General features: G+C 44.7%; 1 long non-coding RNA gene across 1 annotated transcript in view; it reads right to left on the bottom strand.

The window, feature by feature from the left end:
* LOC148149535 (uncharacterized) overlaps positions 1–22,688 on the bottom strand; it is a 74,516-nt gene that overhangs the window by 35,365 nt on the left and 16,463 nt on the right. The window contains exons 3-4 of the long non-coding RNA XR_015758003.1: positions 13,841–13,967; positions 1,798–1,932 (exon numbers count right to left, since the gene is read on the bottom strand). This is a non-coding gene — a long non-coding RNA (uncharacterized LOC148149535). The remainder of the gene's footprint in view (positions 1–1,797; positions 1,933–13,840; positions 13,968–22,688) is intronic.

Genomic DNA, 22,688 nt, shown 5'->3' with positions numbered 1-22,688 from the left:
AGAAGAGATTTACCAGGATATTGCTGGGTATGGAAGGCTTGAGTTCTGAAAAATGGCTGGATCGGCTGAGTCTTTTTTCACTGGAGCCTGGAGGTTGAGACATGATGCTATAAAGGTTTATGAAAAAATGAGGTATATAGATCGATTTCATGCTAGTTGCCTTTTCCCCAGGATGGGGGAGTCTCAAGAGGAGGGGTCACATTTTTAAGGTTAGAGGAGAGAGATGTTCAAAAAAGGATATGTGGCAATTTGCTACACAGAGGGTGGTTTGAGTGTGGAATGAACTTCCTGAGAAAGGGGTTGATGTGGGTACAATTACAACATTTAAAAGATATTTGGATAAACAGGTGAATAGGAAAGGGTTGGAGTGATATGGGCCAGCAAAAGGCAGCTGGGAAGAGTTTAGTTTTAGATTATGTTGGGTGTCAACTGAAGGGTCAGTTTCCATGCTGTATGGCTCCATGACAAGAATATGGTTTTATTCCATTATTTAAAGAAAGGATTAGGGCTGGGTCCACTGATGTGCATCATCTACAGAAACGATTTGGTTGAAAATATATGAGTGATTGTGCGAAAGTTTGTTGATGATCAAATTAATGGTGTCGTGGGCAGTAAAGATAGAGTTTAATTCAGCTGTTGGAGTTTGTTAAGACAAACCATGGAGGATGAACACAGTTAATGGAAGGGCTCTGGGCAGTGTTGTCGAACAGAGAGAGACAGAGAGAGAGAGACAGAGAGCAAGGGGTGTCGTTACATTGTTCCTTGGAAATGGCATCACAGGTGGACAGGGTGGGGAAAGTGGCATTTGGCACACTTGCCAACATTGGCCAGCACTTTGTTACATAGGTTAGAGATATTTGTAACATTGTCCTACATATTTCCCTTGGGCAGAGGAGGCCACGGGGTGACCTTATAAAGTTTTACAAAACCATGCGGGGCCTAAGAATGGTGAATATCCAAGGGTAGGTGAGTCCAAAACTGGAGGATATAAACGGGATGTGAGAGAGCAAGGATTTTAAGAGGGAGCTGAGGGGGAACATTATCTCGAGAGGATGGTGCATAGATGGAACAGACAGCCTCAGGCACATGGGAGAAACAAGAACAATTACAACACGGAAAAGACATTTGGGCAGGTACATTGAGACGAGAAGGTTTGAAGAGATAAGGGCCAAATGCAGGGAAATGAGACTCATTCAGTTTAGGACACATGGACAGCATTGAGGAGTTGGACCACAGGTTCTGTTTCCGTGCTGTATCACTCTGTATCCAGTTAAAGAGGATTAGTGTATCAAAATAAGGCATGGTGTAGACACTGAAGCAAGTTACAGCGATGCGGATGGTAGTCTGGAGTGCAGTACATCTCAAATATGTGGAGGGACTAATCACGAATGGAGCAGGTTACAGGGACAGGGACTATTGTAGGAGTTAAAAATGACTGAAGACACTAGTGCACAAGCCATGCATAGATAGAGTGCTGCAAAGTAGTGAGTCTTAGTACAGTATTGGAGGGAGAACACAGAACAGAAAGATCCCAGGCAACATTCCCAACCTCTCATCGGAGGCCTGCTTTAACCTCTGTTGTCCTGATGCTCACTAAGACAGCGCAGGGCTGGATTGATAACTATGAACTCCCGATGCTGTCTCAGTGTAACATAAGTTAAAGTAGACGTGGTGATTGAGCATGGGGTGTGTCTAAACTGTGCTCCCCATCCAGCACTGTATCTATATCATGTATTGTTAGCCAATGTTTGGAGCCCTCTCATTGCTCCCTGCTCTATGCACTGTGAGTGATCTTACCTCACTGCAGGATTTATTGAAGGCTCCAGATCTCCCTGCCCTTTGTCTCTCTGGCTGACCAACCATCTTCATTGAGGTGATGGATGAGACACACAGCAGTTGGGAAGTCTATTGAGTCAGTAACTTCCTGAGAACCTACAGGAGACAGAGAGATAGACAGAATGGGAAATTAGACTGATTCAGTGAGGGTTACACAAGGAGAATGGAAATGAGCCCCACAGAGATCTGGAAAATCCCAAACTCCATCCCTGGCCTGTGCTGTTGCGTCTCTCTGGAGTGGAGAATTCTGTTGGCTCAGGATCTGGAGTAACTGCAAGAGTGAGAGACACAGACAGAGGCAGCAATTAGACCCACACAGTGAGGGATACCACATGGAGAGAGACTGTGTGATATCACCGGAGTGCTGGAAGACTTCAGGATCACACAATCATGTTGGAAGAATGGGTTTAGCTTCATGTATCAGTGCTCAGAGATGAGCAACCAGTGAGCAGATGAAGTGATGACCTAGTAACTTTATTGTTAGGGCATTTGTCCAAAACCTCAGCTAATGTTCAGGGGAGGCAGGTTTGAATCCCATCATAAGATATGGTGGAATTTAAAATCAATAATTTTAAAAATAGCAATTAACAATCCATAAACAAATATGAAACCATTGCTGATGTACAAAAATTACAATCCCTTAGATTAGATTCCATACAGTGTGGAAACAGGCCTTTCGACCCAACCAGTCCACGCCATCCCTCCATAGAGTAACCCACTCAGGCCCATCTCCCTCGACCTAATACACCTTACATTACGGGCAATTTAGCATGGCCAATTCACCTGACCTGCAAGTCTTTGCACTGTGGGAGGAAACCGGAGCATCCGGAGGCAATTCACGCAGACACGGGGAGAATGTGCAAACTCCACACATTCGCCCGCGGCTGGAATTGAACCTGGGACCCTGGTGCTGTGAGGTAGGAGTGGTAATCACTGAGCCACCGTGCCGCCCACTTGTCCTTTCGACAACGAGATCTGATCATCCTCACGTGGTCTGCACAACATCCCCACAGCAAAGTGTTTGCCTCTCAATTGCCCTCTGAAATGGCCAAGCAAGCTACTCAGCTCAAGGGCAGCTAGGGCTGGGCAGTAAAGGCTGGTCAGCCAGAGACACCCCCATCCCCTACCTGATTTATAAAAAAATCCAATAGGATGGTCCCACTGCGACAGTGCTGGGACCAGTGTCCTGGCCAATCACGTCAGTAGGTTTATGGGCAGGGCTTTAAACTGACAGAGAGGATGCAGGGACAGGGTCCAGGTGAAAGGAGCTTTCCAAATCCAAAGAGAAAACGTGAAGCATCGGAACAGCATGGGAATGTGGCTGAAGACAAGCAGAAAGGAACCGAAAGGGACAGAGTTTAACTTAACCTGTACATCAGTGAATAGGTATCTGACAGGACATTGTGGGAAAGAGTAAATTATGTCTTTTTTTTGAGTGGACGAAGTCTTATCAATAAGGCAGATAGATTTGTGACACTGATATAAAAGAGATTTAGACACCAGAGAGACATGGTTACAGGGTGAACAAAAGGTGGACATAGATATTCAATGGATCACAACCTTGTGGAAACTCAGGCAAAATGGGTAACACTAACAATAATGGAAAAACAAGGCATCACAGAGAAAGCATTTGGTCTCAGGTTATGAAGTAGAGTCAGTCTGAATGTAAATTCTGGCGACTACTTGCCAAGGACACAAGCAGCAGAACAGTTTTAGCCACCAAACAGCATTCCATTGCTCATCACTGCATTACATAGGAACTCATTGGAATTTTTTTAACAAACACATTGTGATAATTTTGGGAAACATCAATATTCACAAAATGTGGGACAGTCACACTGGCAAGAGTGATATTGGAAGAGGAGTTCAGAGAATTAGTTTTCAGTGTTTCTTTGAATAACAAATTGTGCGACTGGCTAGGGACATAACTATCTCAGAGCGACCGTTGTGTGATGAAACGTAGTGAATGAGTAATGTCACCTGGAGAGATCCTCTGTGAAATTGTGATAAAGTGCAGTTTAAAGAAATATAAAGTTTTAAAGTAAATCACAGAAAGGACAAGCTACAACTAGAAACAAAAATAGACAACTACATGAGTTGGAGAGGAGAACTGACCAAGGTAAACAGGCTAAACAGACTGAAATATGTGTCTGTAAATGAACAGTGGAAAACATTTGAAGGAACAGTGTAAAACACTCAAAAGGTCATTCCACTGAAACAGACAAAAACTCAGCAAGAAATCCCCACTGGTCCCTCACTCAGGACAAAATGGATCATATTAAATTATCAGGCTGAGAAGATCACTACAAAGTACTTAACATCCTGAAATGAGAGGGTGTTTTAGGAGTAAATTTTGAAGGGATTGTAAAGGGTCTGCTAGCAGGGGGAGGGCAGTGGGAAGGGGAAATCATTGTCAGGGTTTAATGACACGATAGGAACAGGGAGAGGTGAAGGTGCTGGAGGTGGTGAGAGTGTTACAGAGAGTGGTCAGGACCTGAATGGTGTTACAAAGCCAGTAAGGATTGCTGCAGCTGTGAGGTGTGTCAGAGGTAAGGAGGGACATATGTATTTTTATTTATTCTTTCATGGGATGTGGGTGTCACTGCCTGGACCAGCATTCTTTGACCCCATGCTAATTACCCAGAGATTGCTGGGGCCCTGGTGGATAAATATAATACTTTGCTGGCCACAGGTGAAGTGCTGAATGACTGGAGGATCGCTAATGTGGTTCCTTTGTTCAAGAAGGGCAGCAGGGATAGGCCAGGTAATTACAGAGCAGATAGTCTGATAGCAGGGGGAGGGAAATTATTGGGAACAATTGTGAGGATGAATCAACACTTGCAAAGGTAAGGATCAACTCGGTTTAGTCATCACGGATTTGGCAGAGGAAGATACTGTCTGAGGAATTCAGTTCAGTTTTTTTGAAATGGTGCTTAAGTATATTGATGAGGGCTGTGCAGATGATGTGGTTTACATGGACTTGAATAAGTCATTTAACAAGATCCATCATGGAAGGCTGGTCCAAAAGGACTGGGTTCCAAGGCAAGTTGGCAAATTGGATGCAAAACTGGTGGACAGAATACTTTCACCATTGGATGTACCACAGGGATCTGTGCAGGAACCATTGCTGCTTATTCTGTCAAATAGTAACTTTGAAGTGAAAGCAGAAGGTATCAAGAGTAGGTTTGCAGATGACATGAAAGGTGAGGGTGTTGTTCACAGTGAGGAGGATAGTCTCCGTCTGCAGTCTGATGTCAATTGGATGATAATCTCAGCAGAGTTTAGATTAGATCAGATTACTTACAGTGTGGAAACAGGCCCTTCGGCCCAACAAGTCCACACCGACCCGCCGAAGCGCAACCCACCCATACCCCTACATTTACCCCTTTAACCTAACAATACAGGCAATTTACCATGGCCAATTCACCTGACCCGCACATCTTTGTGACTGTGGGAGGAAACCGGAGCACCCGCAGGAAACCCACGCAGACACGGGGAGAACGTGCAAACTCCACACAGTCAGTCGCCTGAGTCGGGAATTGAACCCGGGTCTCTGGCGCTGTGAGGCAGCAGTGCTAACCACTGTGCCACCGTGCCACCCACAGTTTAGTTCTGATCGAGGCGAGGTAATACTCTGTGGGAGGTACGATAAGCGAAGGACAGACATAATTAATGGTAGGACCTTGCGGAGTACTGAGGAATACAGGGACCTTGGTGGACTAGTCCACAGATCCCTGAAGGTGATTAGATTAGATTAGATTAGAATGTGGAAACAGGCCCTTCGGCCCAACAAGTCCACACCGACCCGCCGAAGCGAAACCCACCCATACCCCTACATTTACCCCTTACCTAACACTACGGGCAATTTAGCATGGCCAATTCACCTGACCCTGCACATCTTTTGGATGGTGGGAGGAAACCGGAGCACCCGGAGGAAACCCACGCAGACACGGGGAGAACGTGCAAACTCCACACAGTCAGTCGCCTGAGGCGGGAATTGAACCCGGGTCTCTGACGCTATGAGGCAGCAGTGCTAACCACTGTGCCACCGTGCCGCCCAAGGTGTCAGCACAGGGAGACACGGTGGGAAAGGCACCTGAACTGGGAGCAGGAGAGGGACCCACATCCTGGTGGGGTAAATTGCTAGAGCTGCTCGAGAGGATATAGCCTAGTCTGGCAGGGTGTTGGACCTTAAACAGTCGTAAGGCCAGAAAGAAGATTGAGGCTGGTACACAAGTTAAAGACAGTGATTTCAAAAGGCAAGGCAGGCAAGAACATAGCAGGGAATGGGGGAAAACTGGTTATTAAACTACATGTATTTCAATGCAAGGGGCCTGACAGCTAAGGAAGATGAACTCAGGGCATGGACTGGAACATCAGACTGGGAGATTATAGTTATCACAGAAACACAGCTGAGGGAGAAGCAGGACTGGCAACTCATTGTTTCAAGGTAGAGAGACTGCAGGAAGCATCGAAGGGGAGGCAAGAGAGGATGCGTGGTGGTGGGTTTTGATTGCATGAATCATCACAGCAGTACTTAGAGAGGATATTCCTGTGGGATCGCCCAGTGAAGCTACGTTAGTGGAGCTGAGAAATAAGAATGGGTCATCACTTTGACATGACGGTACTGCTGACGTCTAATAATGAGTGGGAGACTGAGGAACAAACATGAGAAACTGAGGAGCTCAAAAATGGTTTGAGGAGAGCCAGGAGGGGGCACGAGAAAGGCTTGGCAGAACGGATTAGAGAGAACACAAAGGCAATTTACACTTATGTGAGGAATAAAAGAATGGTCAAAGAAAGAGTAGGGTCGATCAGGAATAGGGAATTTGTGTGTGGAGTCTGAGGAGGTAGGGGGAAGCCCTAAATGAGTTTTTTGCTTCTGTCTTTACAAAAGAAACAAACTTTGTAGTGAATGAAACCTTTGAAGAGCAGGTGTGCATGCTGGAATGGATAGAGATAGAGGAAGCTGATGTGCTGAAAATTTTGTCAAACATTAAGATTGACAAGTTGCCAGGCCCGGACCAGATCAGAGTTGTCCTCGGCTGCTTTGGGAAATGAGAAATGCAATTGCTTCGCCACTTGCGAAGATCTTTGCATCCTCGCTCTCCACTGGAGTCGTACCTGAGGACTGGAGAGAGGCAAATGTAATTCCTCTCTTCAAGAAAGGAAATAGGGAAATCCCCGACAATTACAGACCAGTCAGTCTCACGTCTGTCGTCTGCAAGGTGTTAGAAAGGATTCTGAGGGATAGGATTTATGACCATCTGGAAGAGCATGGCTTGATTAAATGCAGTCAACACGGCTTTGTGAGGGGAAGGTCATGCCTCACAAACCTTATCGAGTTTTTTGAGGATGTGACTAGAAAAGTTGATGAGGGTCGAGCTGTGGATGTGGTGTATATGGACTTCAGCAAGGCATTTGATAAGGTTCCCCATGGCAGGCTCATTCAGAAGGTCAGGAGGAATGGGATACAGGAGAACTTAGCTGTCTGGATACAGAATTGGCTGGCCAACAGAAGACAGCGAGTGGTAGTAGAAGGAAAATATTCTGCCTGGAAGTCTGTGGTGAGTGGTGTTCCACAGAGATCTGTCCATGGGCCTCTACTGTTTGTAGTTTTTATTAATGACTTAGATGAGGGGATTGAAAGATGGGTCAGCAAGTTTGCAGTCGACACAAAAGTTGGAGGTGTCATTGACAGTACAGAGGGCTGTTGTAGGCTGCAGCGGGACATTGACAGGATGCAGAGATGGGCTGAGAGGTGGCAGATGAAGTTCAACCTAGATAAATGTGAGGTGATGCATTTTGGAAGGTCGAATTTGAAAGCTGAGTACAGGATTAAGGATCGGATTCTTGGTAGTGTGGAGAAACAGAGGGATCTTGGGGTGCAGGTACATAGATCCCTTAAAATGGCCACCCATGTGGACAGAGTTGTTAAGAAAGCATATGGTGTTTTGGCTTTCATTAACAGGGGAACTGAGTGTAAGAGTCGTGAGATCTTGCTGCAGCTCTATAAAACTTTGGTTAGAATACTGCGTCCAGTTGTGGTCGCTCTATTATAGGAATGATGTGGATGCTTTGGAGAGGGTTCAGATGAGGTTTACCAGGATGCTGCCTGGACTGGAGGGCTTATCTTATGAAGAGAGGTTGACTGAGCTCGGACTCCTTTCATTGGAGAAAAGGAGGAGGAGAGGGGACCTAATTGAGGTATACAAGATAATGAGAGGCATAGATAGAGTCAATAGACAGAGACTATATCCCAGGGCAGAAATGACTAACACGAGGGGTCATAGTTTTAAGCTGGTTGGAGGCAAGTATAGAGGGGCTGTCAGAGGCGGGTTCTTTACACAGAGAGTTGTGAGAGCATGGAATGCGTTGCCAGCAGCAGTTGTGGAAGCAAGATCATTGGGGACATTTAAGAGACTACTGGACATGCATATGGTCACAGAAACTTGAGGGCGCATACATGAGGATCAGTGGTCGGCACAACATCTGTGCTGTACTGTTCTATGTTCTAAATATCTCGGGAGATCTTAAATACCAATCATCATAATAGGGCTGTTATGGTAGGGGGTTTTGAACTTTCCAAACCTAGACTGGGACTGCCAGTGTTCAGCGTTTGCAAGGGAGGAATTTGGTAACTGTGTTCCAGAAACTCCCAATCAATATGTAAGTGGCCTGAAAAGAGAAACAGCAAAACCTGACCTCCCCTTGGGAAATAAGGTAGGGAAAGGGACGGAGGCTTAGTGGGAAAGCATTTAGCCAAAGTGACCACAGTTCTATTAGTTTGAAAATAGCTTTGGAAAAGTACAGGCCTGGTCCACAAGTTCAAATTATAAAATGGGGCCAGATCAATCTTGATCGTATTAGCCAGGACCTTTCAAAAGGTGATTGGGGAGTCTATTTGCAGGGAAAGGGAAGTCTGGCAAGTGAGAATATTTTAAAAGTATTATAAATTGAGCGATCACCACCAGCATGTTCCTGTTTGTGTGCAGCTCACTGCTGACAGCATTCGGAAACACTGGCTGTCTATTGAGGGTCTGGTCAAGGAAAAGGGGGCACATGTCAGGTATAGCCAGCTGGGTCAAGGGAATCCACGAGGATCACAGGGGCTGGAGGAATACACTGTGGGTGGAAATCAGGAATGCAGAAAGGGTACATGAAATAGCCTCGGCAGAGAAGGATAAGGAGAATCCAAAAGTGATTGTATAAATATATTGAGTAAAAGAGTAACTCGAGACAAAATAATGGCCCTTAAAGATCAATGAGGCAATTGATGTGTGGAACTGTAGGATATTTGCTAAGACCCTAAACAACTTTTTCACTCCAGGACTTACCGTGGACAAAGACTGGGGAACTCAGGGAACAAGAGTAATACGTTAGACCACAATTGGAGTTCTCTGCAATTCCAGCCTCCCTGCTCTAGGAATGACGTTGTGAAACTGGAAAGTGCTCAGAAAAGATTGACAAGATGTTGCCAGGGCTGTTGCTGAATAAGCTGGGGTTATTTTCCCTGGAGCATCGGAGACTGAGGGGTGACCTGACAGACGTTTATAGAAACATGAGGGGTATGGATAGGGTAAACATTCAAGGCCTTTTCCCAGGGATTAGGTAGTCCAAACCTAGAGGGCATAAGTTTAGGTTTAGAGGGGAAAGATTTAAAAGGGACCGAAGGAACAGTTTTTTCATGCATAAGGTGATGCGTGTATGAAATGAACTGAGAGAGAATGTAACAGATACTGATACTATGACAACATTTAAAAGGTATCTGGTTGGGAATATGAATTGTAATAGTTTAGTGGTACATGGGCCAAATGCTGGTAAATGGGATGGATGTATTTAGATCTTCTGGTCAGCATGGACGAGTGGGACCAAAGGGTCTGTTTCCATGCTGTACATCTCTATGACTTGAAAAGAGTCCATGTTGTAGAAGAGGTAGTGCTGGAAGCTTTATAACACAAAGGTATGGAAAGCCTCAGGGCCTGATTAACTGTAAGACAGGCGATGCTAGGGAAGAAATTGTGGAGCCCCGAGCAAAGGTATTTGTACAATTGACAGCCACGTGAGATGGGCTGGAAGTTTGGAGAGTGGAATAGTTGACAGTGTAGGAAGTTTTTAAGATTACAAAGGGATCTTGATGAGTGAATGGGCTGAAAAACTGTAGAGGGAATTCAATTTGAATAAATGCAACGTTATAAATTTGGTAAAACAAACAAGGGTCGAGCTTATACAATTAATGTTAGTGCCTCGGTTAGTGTTTCAGAGCAGAGCGACCTCTGGGTACATAATTCTTGAAGTTTGCATCACAGGATGGATAAGGCAGTGCTTGACATGATTGACTATTGCTCAGTCAACTGAGTGGAAGATTTGGGACGTCATGTTGAGATTGTACCGATATTAGTGAGGCTTCTTCTGCAATCCTCTGCCTAGTTCTGGTCGCCCAGTTATAGGGAGGATTTTATTCCACTGCAGGGGGTTCAGAAGAGATTTACCAGGATGTTGCTGGGTATGGAAGGCTTGAGTTCTGAAAAATGGCAGGATACGCTGAGTCTTTTTTCACAGGAGCCTGGAGATTGAGAGGTGACCTTGTAGAAGTTTATAAGATAATGAGAGATTTACATAGAGTTATCGGTAGCTGCATTTTCCCCAGGATGGGGGAGTCTCATGAGAAGGGGCCACATTTTTACGGTTAGAGGAGAGAGATCTTCAAAAGAATGACTTGAGGGTCAAATTGTTACACAAAGGGCAGTTTGAGTGTGGAATGAAGTTCTTGAGGAAGGGGTGAATGTGGGTACAATAACAACGTTTTTCAGACATTTTGATAAGTACGTGAATAGGAAATGTTTGGAAGGATATGGGCCAGCAACAGGCAGCTGGGATGGGTTTAGTTTGAGATTATCTTTTCTACCAACTGTAGGGTCTGTTTCCATGCTGTACAACTATGACAAGAATATAGTTTTGGTCCATTTTTTGAGAAATGTTATGATGGAATGCTAGGGAACTAAAGACCAATTAGCCAGATGTCAGTGATGGGTAGGTTGTGGAAGTGATTCTGCCAGGCAGGAGTTACATGCATTTGCAAAGGCAAGGATTGATGAAAGCTCGTCAGCACAAAGTCAGGTCTCACTAACTTGATTGCTTTTGTTGAAGTGGTGACCATACATTGTCTACACTAAAGTCAGCAGGACCTTTGACAGGGTTCAGCATGATATACTGGTTCAGAAGGTTAGATCACATGGGATCAGGGAGAGCTAGCCAACTGGATACAAAATTGGCTTGACAGTTGGAGACAGAGGGTGGTGGAAGGGGATTGTTGTTCAGACTGGAGGCCTGTGACCAGCGGTGTGCTATAAGGATCGGGGCTGGGTCCACTGATATGTATCATCGACATAAACAAATTGATTGAGAATATAGGAGTCATTGTTAGTAAGTTTGCAGATGATCAAATTAATAGCGTCGTGTGCAGTGAATATGGTTATCAAAGGGGCTCTTCAACAACGGGGTCAGTGGACCAAGGAATGAAAGATGCAGTTGACATATGGTGTTGGGTTTTGTTGAGACAAACCAAGGAGGACTAACACAGTTAATGGTTTGGCCCTGGACAGTGTTGTCGAACAGAGAGAGACGAAGGGGTGCAGTTACATTGTTCCCTGGAAGTGACATTGCAGTTGGACAGGGTGGTGAAAGCAGTATTTGACGCACTTTCCTTCATTGTCCAGAGCTGTGATATGAATTGGAGACATTTGTAACATTGTCCTAAATATTTGCCTTAGGCAGGGGAGGCTACGGATTGACCTTATAAAGGTTTATAAAACGATGCGGGGCCTCAAGAAGGGCTTATGCCCGAAACATCGATTCTCCTGTTCCCTGGATGCTGCCTGACCTGCTGCGCTTTTCCAGCAACACATTTTCAGCTCTGATCTCCAGCATCTGCAGACCTCACTTTCTCCTCCATGCGGGACCTCAGTAAGGTGAAAAGCCAAGGGTAGGTGAGTCCAAAGCTAGAGGGTATAAACGTGAGGTGAGAGCAAGGATTTAAAGAGGGAGCTGAGCAGCAACATTAGCCACAGAGGATGGTGCATAGACGGAACGGATCGCCAGAGGAAATGGGAGAAACGTGTACAATTACAACATGGAAAAGACATTTGGGGAGATACATGGAGAGGAGAAGGTTTGAAGAGATAAGGGCCAAACACAGGCATATGCGACACATTTAGTATCAGAATCATGGTCAGCATTGATGAGTTGGAGTGAAGGTTCTGTTTCCGTGCTACATGACTCTGTCTCCAGTTAAAGAGGAGGAGACTACTGAGATAAGGCATGTTGTAGACACTGAAGCAAGCTACAGCGATAGGGCTGGTAGGCTGGAATGCAGTACGTTTCAAATTAGTGAAGTGATTATAAGGGAGGGAGGAGGCTACAAAGATAGCAACTGTTATAGGATTTAAAAAATTATTGAAGACATTGCTCACCAAGATATGACATAGATTCAGTGTTGCAGTGTGGTTAGTCTTAGTACAACAGACCTTACATTATGGGCAGGGATTGAGCCTGGGGTATGTCTGTATTGTGCTCCCCCTCCAGCACAGTATCTATGAGGTAAAAACAATGACTGCAGATGCTGGAAACCAGATTCTGGATTAGTGGTGCTGGAAGAGCACAGCAATTCAGGCAGCATCCGAGGACAGGCAAAATCGACGTTTCGGGCAAAAGCCCTTCATCAGGAATAAAGGCAGAGAGCCTGAAGCGTGGAGAGATAAGCTAGAGGAGGGTGGGGGTGGGGAGAGAGTAGCATAGAGTACAATAGGTAGGTGGGGAAGGAGATGAAGGTGATAGGTCAGGGAAGAGAGGGTGGAGTGGATAGGTGGAAAAGGAGCTGGGCATGTCGGACAAGTCCGGACAGGTCGAGTTACTGGAGGTTAGAAACTAGGATGAGGTGGGGGAAGGGGAAATGAGGAAACTGTTGAAATCCACATTGATGCCCTGGGGTTGAAGTGTTCCGAGGCGGAAGATGAGGCGTTCTTCCTCCAGGCGTCTGGTGGTGAGGGAGCGGCGGTGGAGGAGGCCCAGCACCTCCATATCCTCGGCAGAGTGGGAGGGGGAGTTGAAATGTTGAGCCACTGGGCGATTTGGTTGATTGATGCGGGTGTCTCTGAGATGTTCCCTAAAGCGCTCTGCTAGGAGGCGTCCAGTCTCCCCAATGTAGAGGAGACCGCATCGGGAGCAACGGATACAATAGATGATATTAGTGGATGTGCAGGTAAAACTTTGATGGATGTGGAAGGCTCCGGACTTGCACATCCACTAATATCATCTATTGTATCCGTTGCTCCCGATGCGGTCTCCTCTACATTGGGGAGACTGGACGCCTCCTAGCAGAGCGCTTTAGGGAACATCTCAGAGACACCCGCATCAATCAACCAAATCGCCAAGTGGCTCAACATTTCAACTCCCCCTCCCACTCTGCCGAGGATATGGAGGTGCTGGGCCTCCTCCACCGCCGCTCCCTCACCACCAGACGCCTGGAGGAAGAACGCCTCATCTTCCGCCTCGGAACACTTCAACCCCAGGGCATCAATGTGGATTTCAACAGTTTCCTCATTTCCCCTTCCCCCACCTCATCCTAGTTTCTAACCTCCAGTAACCCGACCTGTCCGGACTTGTCCGACATGCCCAGCTCCTTTTCCACCTATCCACTCCACCCTCTCTTCCCTGACCTATCACCTTCATCTCCTTCCCCACCTACCTATTGTACTCTATGCTACTCTCTCCCCACCCCCACCCTCCTCTAGCTTATCTCTCCATGCTTCAGGCTCTCTGCCTTTATTCCTGATGAAGGGCTTTTGCCCGAAACGTCGATTTTGCCTGTCCTCGGATGCTGCCTGAATTGCTGTGCTCTTCCAGCACCACTAATCCAGAAGCACAGTATCTATGTCATGTACTGTTGGCCGATGTTTGGAGCCCTCTCATTGCTCTCTGCCCTGTGCACTGTGAGTGATCTTACCTCACTCCAGGATTTATTGAAGGCTCCAGATCTCCCTGCCCTTTGTCTCTCTGGCTGACCAACCATCTTCAATGTGATGATTGACGAGACACCCAGCAGTTGGGAAGTCGATTGAGTCAGGACTTTCCTGAGTATGTGTAGGAGACAGAGAGATAGACAGAATGGGAAATTAGATTAGATTAGATTAGATTAGATTACTTACAGTGTGGAAACGGGTCCTTCGGCCTAACAAGTCCACACCGACCCGCCAAAGCGTATACCACCCAGACCCATACTTCTATATTTACCCCTTCACCTAACACTACGGGCCATTTTCAGCATGGCCAATTCACCAAACCTACACATTTTTGGATTGTGGGAGGAAACCGGAGCACCCGGAGGAAACCCACGCAGACATGGGGAGAATGTGCTAAACTCCACACAGAGAGTCGCCTGAGGAGGGAATAGACTGATGCTGTGAGGATTACACATGGAAAATGGCACTGTGTCCCACAGAGATCTGGAAAATCTCAGTTTCCATCCCTGGCCTGTGCTGCTGCGTCTCTCTGGAGTGGAGAATTCTGTTGACTCAGGATCTGGAGTAGCTGCAAGAGCGAGAGACACTGACAGAGGCAGCAATTAGACCCACACAGTGAGGGATACCACATGGAGAGAGACTGAGTGATATCACTAGAGTACAGCAAGTTATCAAGATCAAACAATTGTGTTGGAAGAACGGGTTTAGCTTAATGATGCACTGGTGTCAGTGTTCAGGGATGGGCAACCATTGAGCAGGTGAAGTGATGGCCGAGTGGTATAACTGCTAGAGCACGAATCGAAAACCTCAGCTAATGTACAGGGGAGAAAGGTTTGAATCCCACCATCAGAAATGGTAGAATTTGAAATCAATAATTTTAAAAATAGTAATTAACAATCCACATGTAAGTATGAGACCATTGCTGATGTACAAAAAACCCAAACAGTTGTCCTTCCGAGATAGACATCTGCCCATCCTAACATGGTCTGCACTACATAACCACAGCAAAGTGTTTGCCTCTCAATTACCCTCTGAAATGGCTGAGCAAGTTACTCAGCTCACTGGCAGCTAGGGCTGGACAAGAAAGGCTGGTCAGCCAGAGACACCCAAATCCCATAGCTGATTTATAAAAAAATAATCCATTAGAATGGACCCACTGGAACCGTGCTGGGAAGAGTGTCCTGGCAAATCATGTCGGTAGGTTTGTGGACGGGGCTTTAAACTGACAGAGAGGACGCAGGGACAGGGTTCAGGTGAAAGGAGCTTTCCAAATCCAAAGAGAAAAGGTGAAGCATCAGAACAGCATGGGGATGTGGCTGAAGACAAGCAGAAAGGAACCGAAAGGGACAGAGTTTAACTAAACCTGTACATCAGCGAATAGGTTTGTGACAAGACATTGTGGGAAAGAGTAAATTATGTCTTTTTTTTTCGCATGGACAAGGTCTCTGCAATAACGTAGATGGATTTGTGACACAGAGATAAAAGAGATTTAGACACCAGGGAGACATGGTTACAGGGCGAACAAAAGGTGGGACATAAATATTCAATAGCTCACAACCTTGCAGAAACTCAGGCAAAATGCGCAATGAGAACTATAATGGATAACAAAGGCATTACAGAGAAAGCATTTGGCTGCAGATTATGAAGTAGAGTCGGAATGTAAATTCTGGCTACTACTTGCCAAGGACAGAAAAAGTAGAACAGTTTTAGCCGCCGAACAGCATTTCATTGCACATCACTGCATTAAACAGGAATTAATTGGAATTTTTTAACAAAGATATTGTGATAATTTTGGAAACTTCAATATTCGCATAATCTGGGACAATCACACTGACAACAGTGATAGTGGAAGGGGAGTACAGATAATTTTTTTCAGTGTTTCTTTGAATAACACATTGTGCAACTAGCTAGGGACATAACTATGTCAGATCGATGGTTGTGTGATGAAACTTAGTGAATGAGTAATGTCACCTGGAGAGATCTTCCGGGAAATTGTGATAAAGTGCAGTTTAAAGAAATATAAAGTTTTAGAGTGAATCACAGAAAGGACAAATTACAATGAAAAACAAAAATAGCCAATTGTGTACATTTGACAGGAGAAATGAACAAGGTAAACAGGCTAAACAGACTGGAACATGTATCTGTAAATGAACAGTGGAAAACATTTGAAGGAACAGTGTAAATCACTCAAAAAAAGTACATTCCATCGAAACAGACAAAACCTCAACAAGAAACTCACTCCTGTCCCTCACTCAGGACAAAATGGATCATATTAGATTATGAGGCAAACAAGATCAGCAAAACGTGCTTAAAATCCAGAAGTGTGAGTGTGCTTTAAGAGTAAGTTGTAAAGGGATCACAAAGGGTCTGCTCGCAGCAGGAGGGCAGGTGGAATGGGAATCATTGTCAGGGTTTAATGACATGACAGGAACAGGGAGAGATGAAGGTGCTGGAGGTGGTGAGAATGTTACAGGGAGTGGCCAGGATCTGAACGGTGTTACAAAGCCAGTACGGATTGCTGCAGCTGGAGGGGTTTGCAGAGATAGGGAGGGACATTGGAGAGAAAGGATCAACCAGCTGCTCATCCAAAACCACCACATTAGTGGCCACAGGATTTTTCACTATTGACCATCCTCAGGCCATAGGAGCATTTTTATAAAGTATTTACGAATTACAGGCCAGAGGATAATTCACACACTGTATTGACTGTCCTCAGGACACAGGATTATTCACAGATAGTATTGACCATCCTCAGGCCACAGGATTATTCACACAGTTTTCAGCATTCTCAGCACACAGGATTATTCATACTCTATTGACCATGCACAGGCCACAGATTATTAACACACAGCATTGACCATCCACAGGCCACATTATTACTCACACACAGTATTGACCATCCACAGGCCACACGTTTATTAACACACAGTATTGACCATTCTCAGGCTGCAGGATTATTCACACACAGTATTGCCCATTCATAGGTCTCATAATTATTAACACACTGTATTGAACAACCTCAGGCAACAGGATTATTCACACACTGCATTGACCATCCACAGACCACAGGATTATTCACACACAGTATTGAATATCCTCAAGGCACAGGATTATTCCCACACAGTATTTGACTATTTTCAGGCCACAGGCTTATTATCACACAGCATTGACCATCATCAGGCCACCGAATTAGTCACACAAATTATTGAAAATCCTCAAGCAACAGGATTATCCACACACAGTATTGATCATTATCAGGCCACAGGATTACGCACACACAGTATTAACCATCCTCGGGTCACAGGATTTCTCACACACTGTATTGACCAGCGTATGGCCACAGGATTTTTGAACACACTGTCTTGAACATTTACAGGTCACAGGATTACCCACACACAGTATTGACCATTCACAGGACGCAGTTTTATTAACAAACAGTATTGACTATGCACAGGCCACAGATTATTAACACACAGTAGTGACCATTCAATGGCCACAGCCTTATTCCCGCACAGAATTGACTATCCTCAGGCCACTGGATTATTCCCACACAGTATTGACTACACTCAGGCCACATGTTTATTCACGCAGAGTATTGAGCGGTCACAGTGCACAGAATTATTCACACTCAGTATTGACTATCCTTAGGCAAAGGTTTATTCCCACATAGTATTGACGATTCACAGGCTACAGGATTATTCATACACATCATTGACCATCATCAGTCCAGACGATTATTCACAGACAATATTGACCATCCTCAGGCCACAGGATTATTCACACAAAGTATTGACCATTGACAGTCCAAAGGATTAATTGCACACCGTGTTGACCATCCTCAGTCCATAGGATTACTCACATACAGTATCGACCATCCGAAGACCACAGGATTATTCACTCACAGTAATGACCATTCACAGCCCACAAAATTATTCACACAAGCATTGACCATTCACAGGTAACAGGATTATTCTCACGCAGGATTGAACAACCTCAGGCAACAGGATTAATCACACATCGTATTGATCATTCTTAGGCCACAGGATTACTCACTCACAGTTTTGATCATCCTCAGGCCAAGGGTTATTCTCACACAGTACTAATGATTCACATGCCACAAGATTAGTCTCACACAGTATTGACCAACCTCCGGCCACAGGAATATTCACAAACAATATTCAACATTCTTAGGACACAGGATTAATCACACATAGTATTGATCATCCTCCGGCCAGAGGATTAATGGACACACTTTTTGACCACTTACAGGTCACAGGATTATTCACAGACAGGACTCACTATCCTCAGGCAACAGGATTATTCACACACAGTATTGTCCATCCATAGTCCACAGTATTATTCACACACATTATTGAGCATTCACAGGCCACAGGATTATTCACACATAGTATTGACCATGTTCAGGCCACAGGTCTATTCACACACAGTATTGAGCATTCACAGTGCACAGGATTATTCAACACTTTGTATAGTCCATCCACAGGCCACACTATTATTAACAAACAGTATTGACGGTTCACAGGCCACAGGATTATTCGCACACAGTTTTCACAGTTTGAGCACCCTCAGGCCACAGGATTGTTCACACACAGTATTGACCATCCTCAGGCCAAGGGTTATTCACACACAGTATTGACGATTCACAGGCCAGAGGATTATTCACACATGGTATTGACCATTCACTGTCCAAGGATAATTCACACACAGCATTGACCATCACAGGCCACAGGTTTATTCACACACAATATTGAATATCCTCAGGGCACAGGATTATTCACGGTATTGACCATTATCAGACCTCAAGATTATTCACACACTGTATTAACCAGCCTCTGGCCACAAGATTATTCACAACAGTATTGACCATCCACAGGCCACAGATTATTCACAACAGTATTGACCATTCACAGGCCACAGCCTTATTCACACACAGTATTGACCATCCTTAGGCCACTGGATTATTCCCACACTTTATTGACTACTCTCAGGCCACAGGTTTATTCATACAGAGTATTGAGCAGTCACAGTGCACAGGATTATTCACACACAGTATTGACCATCCTCAGGCCACAGTATTATTAACAAACAGAAATGACCATTCACAGGCCACAGGATTTATCATCCACAGTATTGAACAACCACAGGCAACAGGATTAATCACATAGTTTTTACCATCCTCAGGCCACAGGATTGTTCACACACAGTATTGACCATCCTCAGGCCAAGAGTTATTCACACACAGTATTCACAGTATTCACACACAGTATTGATGATTCACAGGCCAGAGGATTATTCACACGTGGTATTGACCATTCACTGTCCAAGGGTAATTCACACACAGCATTGACCGTTCACAGGCCACAGGATTATTCCCACACATTATTGAACATCCTCAGGCAACAGGATTATTCACACGGAATATTGACCATCCTCACGCAAAGAATTATTCACACACAGTATAGACCACCCTAATGTCACAGGATTATTCACACACAGTATTGACATTCCGCAGGCCACAGGTGTATTCATAAACAGTATCCTCAGGTACCAGGATTATTTAAACACAGTATTGACAATCCATAGTCCACAGAATTATTCACACAAGTATTCCCCATCCTCAGACCGCAGCATTATTTGCACACAGTATTCTACAGGTTTAGTGACACACAGTATTGACCATCATCAGGCAACAGGATTATTCTCACACAGTACTGACCATCCTGATGCAACACAATTATTCACACACAGTATTGACCATCCTCAAGCCACAGGATTATTTTCACATGGTATTGACAATCATCGGGCCACATGATTAATCACACATGATATTGACCAATCACTGTGCAAAGGATTATTCTCACACAGTATCGACCATCCTCAGGCAACAGGAGAAGTTCACAGAGTATTCATCAACTCAGGCAACAGGATTATTCACACGCAATATTGACCATCCTCACACAAATAATTATTCACACACAGTATAGACCACCCTAATGCCACAGGATTATTCACACACAGTATTGACATTCCACAGGCCACAGGATTATTTTCACACATTATTGACCAGCCTCCAGCCACAAGATTATTCACTCACAGTATTGACCAACCTCAGGCCACAGGAGTATTCATAAACAGTATTGAGCATTCATAGTTCCCAGGATTATTTAAACACAGTATTGACAATCCACAGTCCACAGAATTATTCATACAAGTATTCTCCATCCTCAGGCCTCAGGATTATTCACACACTGTATTGACCAGCCTACTTCCACAGGATTTTTGAACCTACTGCCTTGTCAGTTTACAGGTCACAGGATTATTCACACAAAGTATTGACCATCCTCAGGCCAAGCGTAATTCACACAGTATTGACCAGCCTACAGACCCAGGAGTAATGAACACACTGTTATGACCATCCTCATGCTACAGGATTATTCGCACACCATATTGACACTTCACAGGCTGGAGGATTATTCACACACAGAATTGACGATTCACAGGCCACAGGATTAGTGACACACATTATTGACCATCCTCAGGTACCAGGATTATTCACACACGGTATTGACCATTATCAGGACACAGGATTATTCATATACAGTATTGACTTACCTCAAGCCACAGGATTTTTCCACACACAGTATTGACGATCCTCAGGCCACAGGATTTTTCACACACAGTATTGACGATCCTCAGGCGACAGGATTATTTTCACAAGGTATTGACCATCATCAGGCCACAGGATTACTCACACACTGTACTGACCATCCTCACGCAACATAATTATTCACAAAGTATTGACCATCATCAGGCCACATGATTATTCACACACAGCATTGACCATTCTCAGGCCACAAGATTATTCCCACACAGTATTGAGCATTCATAGTTCCCAGGATTATTCACACACAGTATTGACCATCCTCAGTACACAGGGATACTCAAAAAAAAAATTAAACATTCTCAGGTCACAGGATTACTCAAACACAGTATTGACCACCATTAGGCCACAGGATTAATGAACACACTGTCTTGACCATTTACAGGTCTCAGTTTCATTCATACACAGTTTTAACCATTCTCAGGCTACAGGATTGTTCACACAGTGTATTGATCACCCTCAGGCTGCAGGATTATTCACAGACAGTATTCACTACCCTCAGGTCACAGGATTGTTCACACACAGCAATGACCATCCAAGGGTTCTTCACACAGTATTCAGCATTCACTGCGCACAGGATTATTCACACACAGTTTTGACCTTCCTCAGACCAAAGGATTATTCCCATACAGAACCGACCATCTTCAGGCCACGGGATAATTCCCACATAGTGTTGGCCATCCTCAGGCCACAGGATTGTTCACAAATAATATTGACCAGCCTCGCGCTGCAGGATTATTCGCACACAGTATTCACCATTCACAGTTCACAGCATTATTCACACACAGCATAGACTGTTAACAGACCACAGGATTATTCACACAGAGCATTGAACAGCCCCAGTCAACAGGATTAATCGCACATAGTTTTGACCATTCTCAGGTCACAGGATTGCTCACACACAGTATTGACCATCCTCAGGCCAAGGGTTATTCACACACAGTATTGACCATTCACGGGCCAGAGGATTATTCACACATGGTATTGACCATTCACTGTCTAAGGATAATTCACACACAGTATTGACCATCACAGGCCACAGGATTATTCACACACTGTATTAACCATCCTCCGGCCACAAGATTATTAACACACAGTATTGACCATTCACAGGCCACAGCCTTATTCACACACAGTATTGACCATTCACTGGCTACAGCCTTATTCACACACAGTATTGACTATTCTTAGGACACTGGATTATTCCCACACTTTATTGACTACTCTCAGGGCACATGATTATCAACTCACAGCATTGAGCAGTCACAGGCCATATGATTATTCCCACACAGCATTGACCATTCTCAGGCCAACAGGATTATTCCCATACATTATTGACCATTCTAAAGCCACAGGATTATTCACACAAAGTATTGACAATCCTCAGGCCACTAGATTATTCACACACTGTATTGAACATTCTCAGTTCACAGGATTATTTGCGCACAGTATTGACCACCATACGGCCACAGTATTAATGAACACACTGTCTTGGTCATTTACACGTCACAGGATTATTCCCACACAGTATTGACCATCCTCAGGGCACAGCTTTATTCACACACAGCATTGACTAGCACATGGCCACAGGATTAATGAACACTCTGTCTTCAACATTTACAGGTCACAGGATTATTCCCACATAGTATTGACAATTCTCAGACCACATCATTATTCACACACAGTATTGACCAGCCTACGGCCACAGGATTAATGAACATACTGTCTTGACCATTTACAGGTCACAGGATTATACCCACACAGTATTGACCATCCTCAAGGAACAGGATTATTCATACAATATTGACAATCCTCAGGCAACAGGATTATTCACACTGTATTAATCATCCTCAGACCATAGGATTATTTACACACAGTATTGCCAGTATACAGACCGCAGGATTACTCACACACAGTATTCACAATTCACAGGCCCCAGGATTACTCTCACACTGTATTCACAATCCTCAGGCCACTGGATTATCCACACACAGTACTGACCATCCTCAGGACACACTAGTATTCACACACAATATTCAATATTCCCAACCCACAGCATTATTCACACACAGTATTGATTGGAACACGGCCACAGGATTAATGAACACACTGTCTCAACCATTTACATGGTCACAGAATTACTTCCACAC

This window comes from Chiloscyllium plagiosum, unplaced genomic scaffold (assembly GCF_037043375.1).
Source record: "Chiloscyllium plagiosum isolate Xiang-an unplaced genomic scaffold, Cpla_swu_hap1 HiC_scaffold_8, whole genome shotgun sequence".
Taxonomy (NCBI): Eukaryota; Metazoa; Chordata; class Chondrichthyes; order Orectolobiformes; family Hemiscylliidae; genus Chiloscyllium; species Chiloscyllium plagiosum.
The sequence above is the reverse complement of the archived record's forward strand: the minus strand, read 5'-3'. Positions and strand labels throughout refer to the sequence as shown.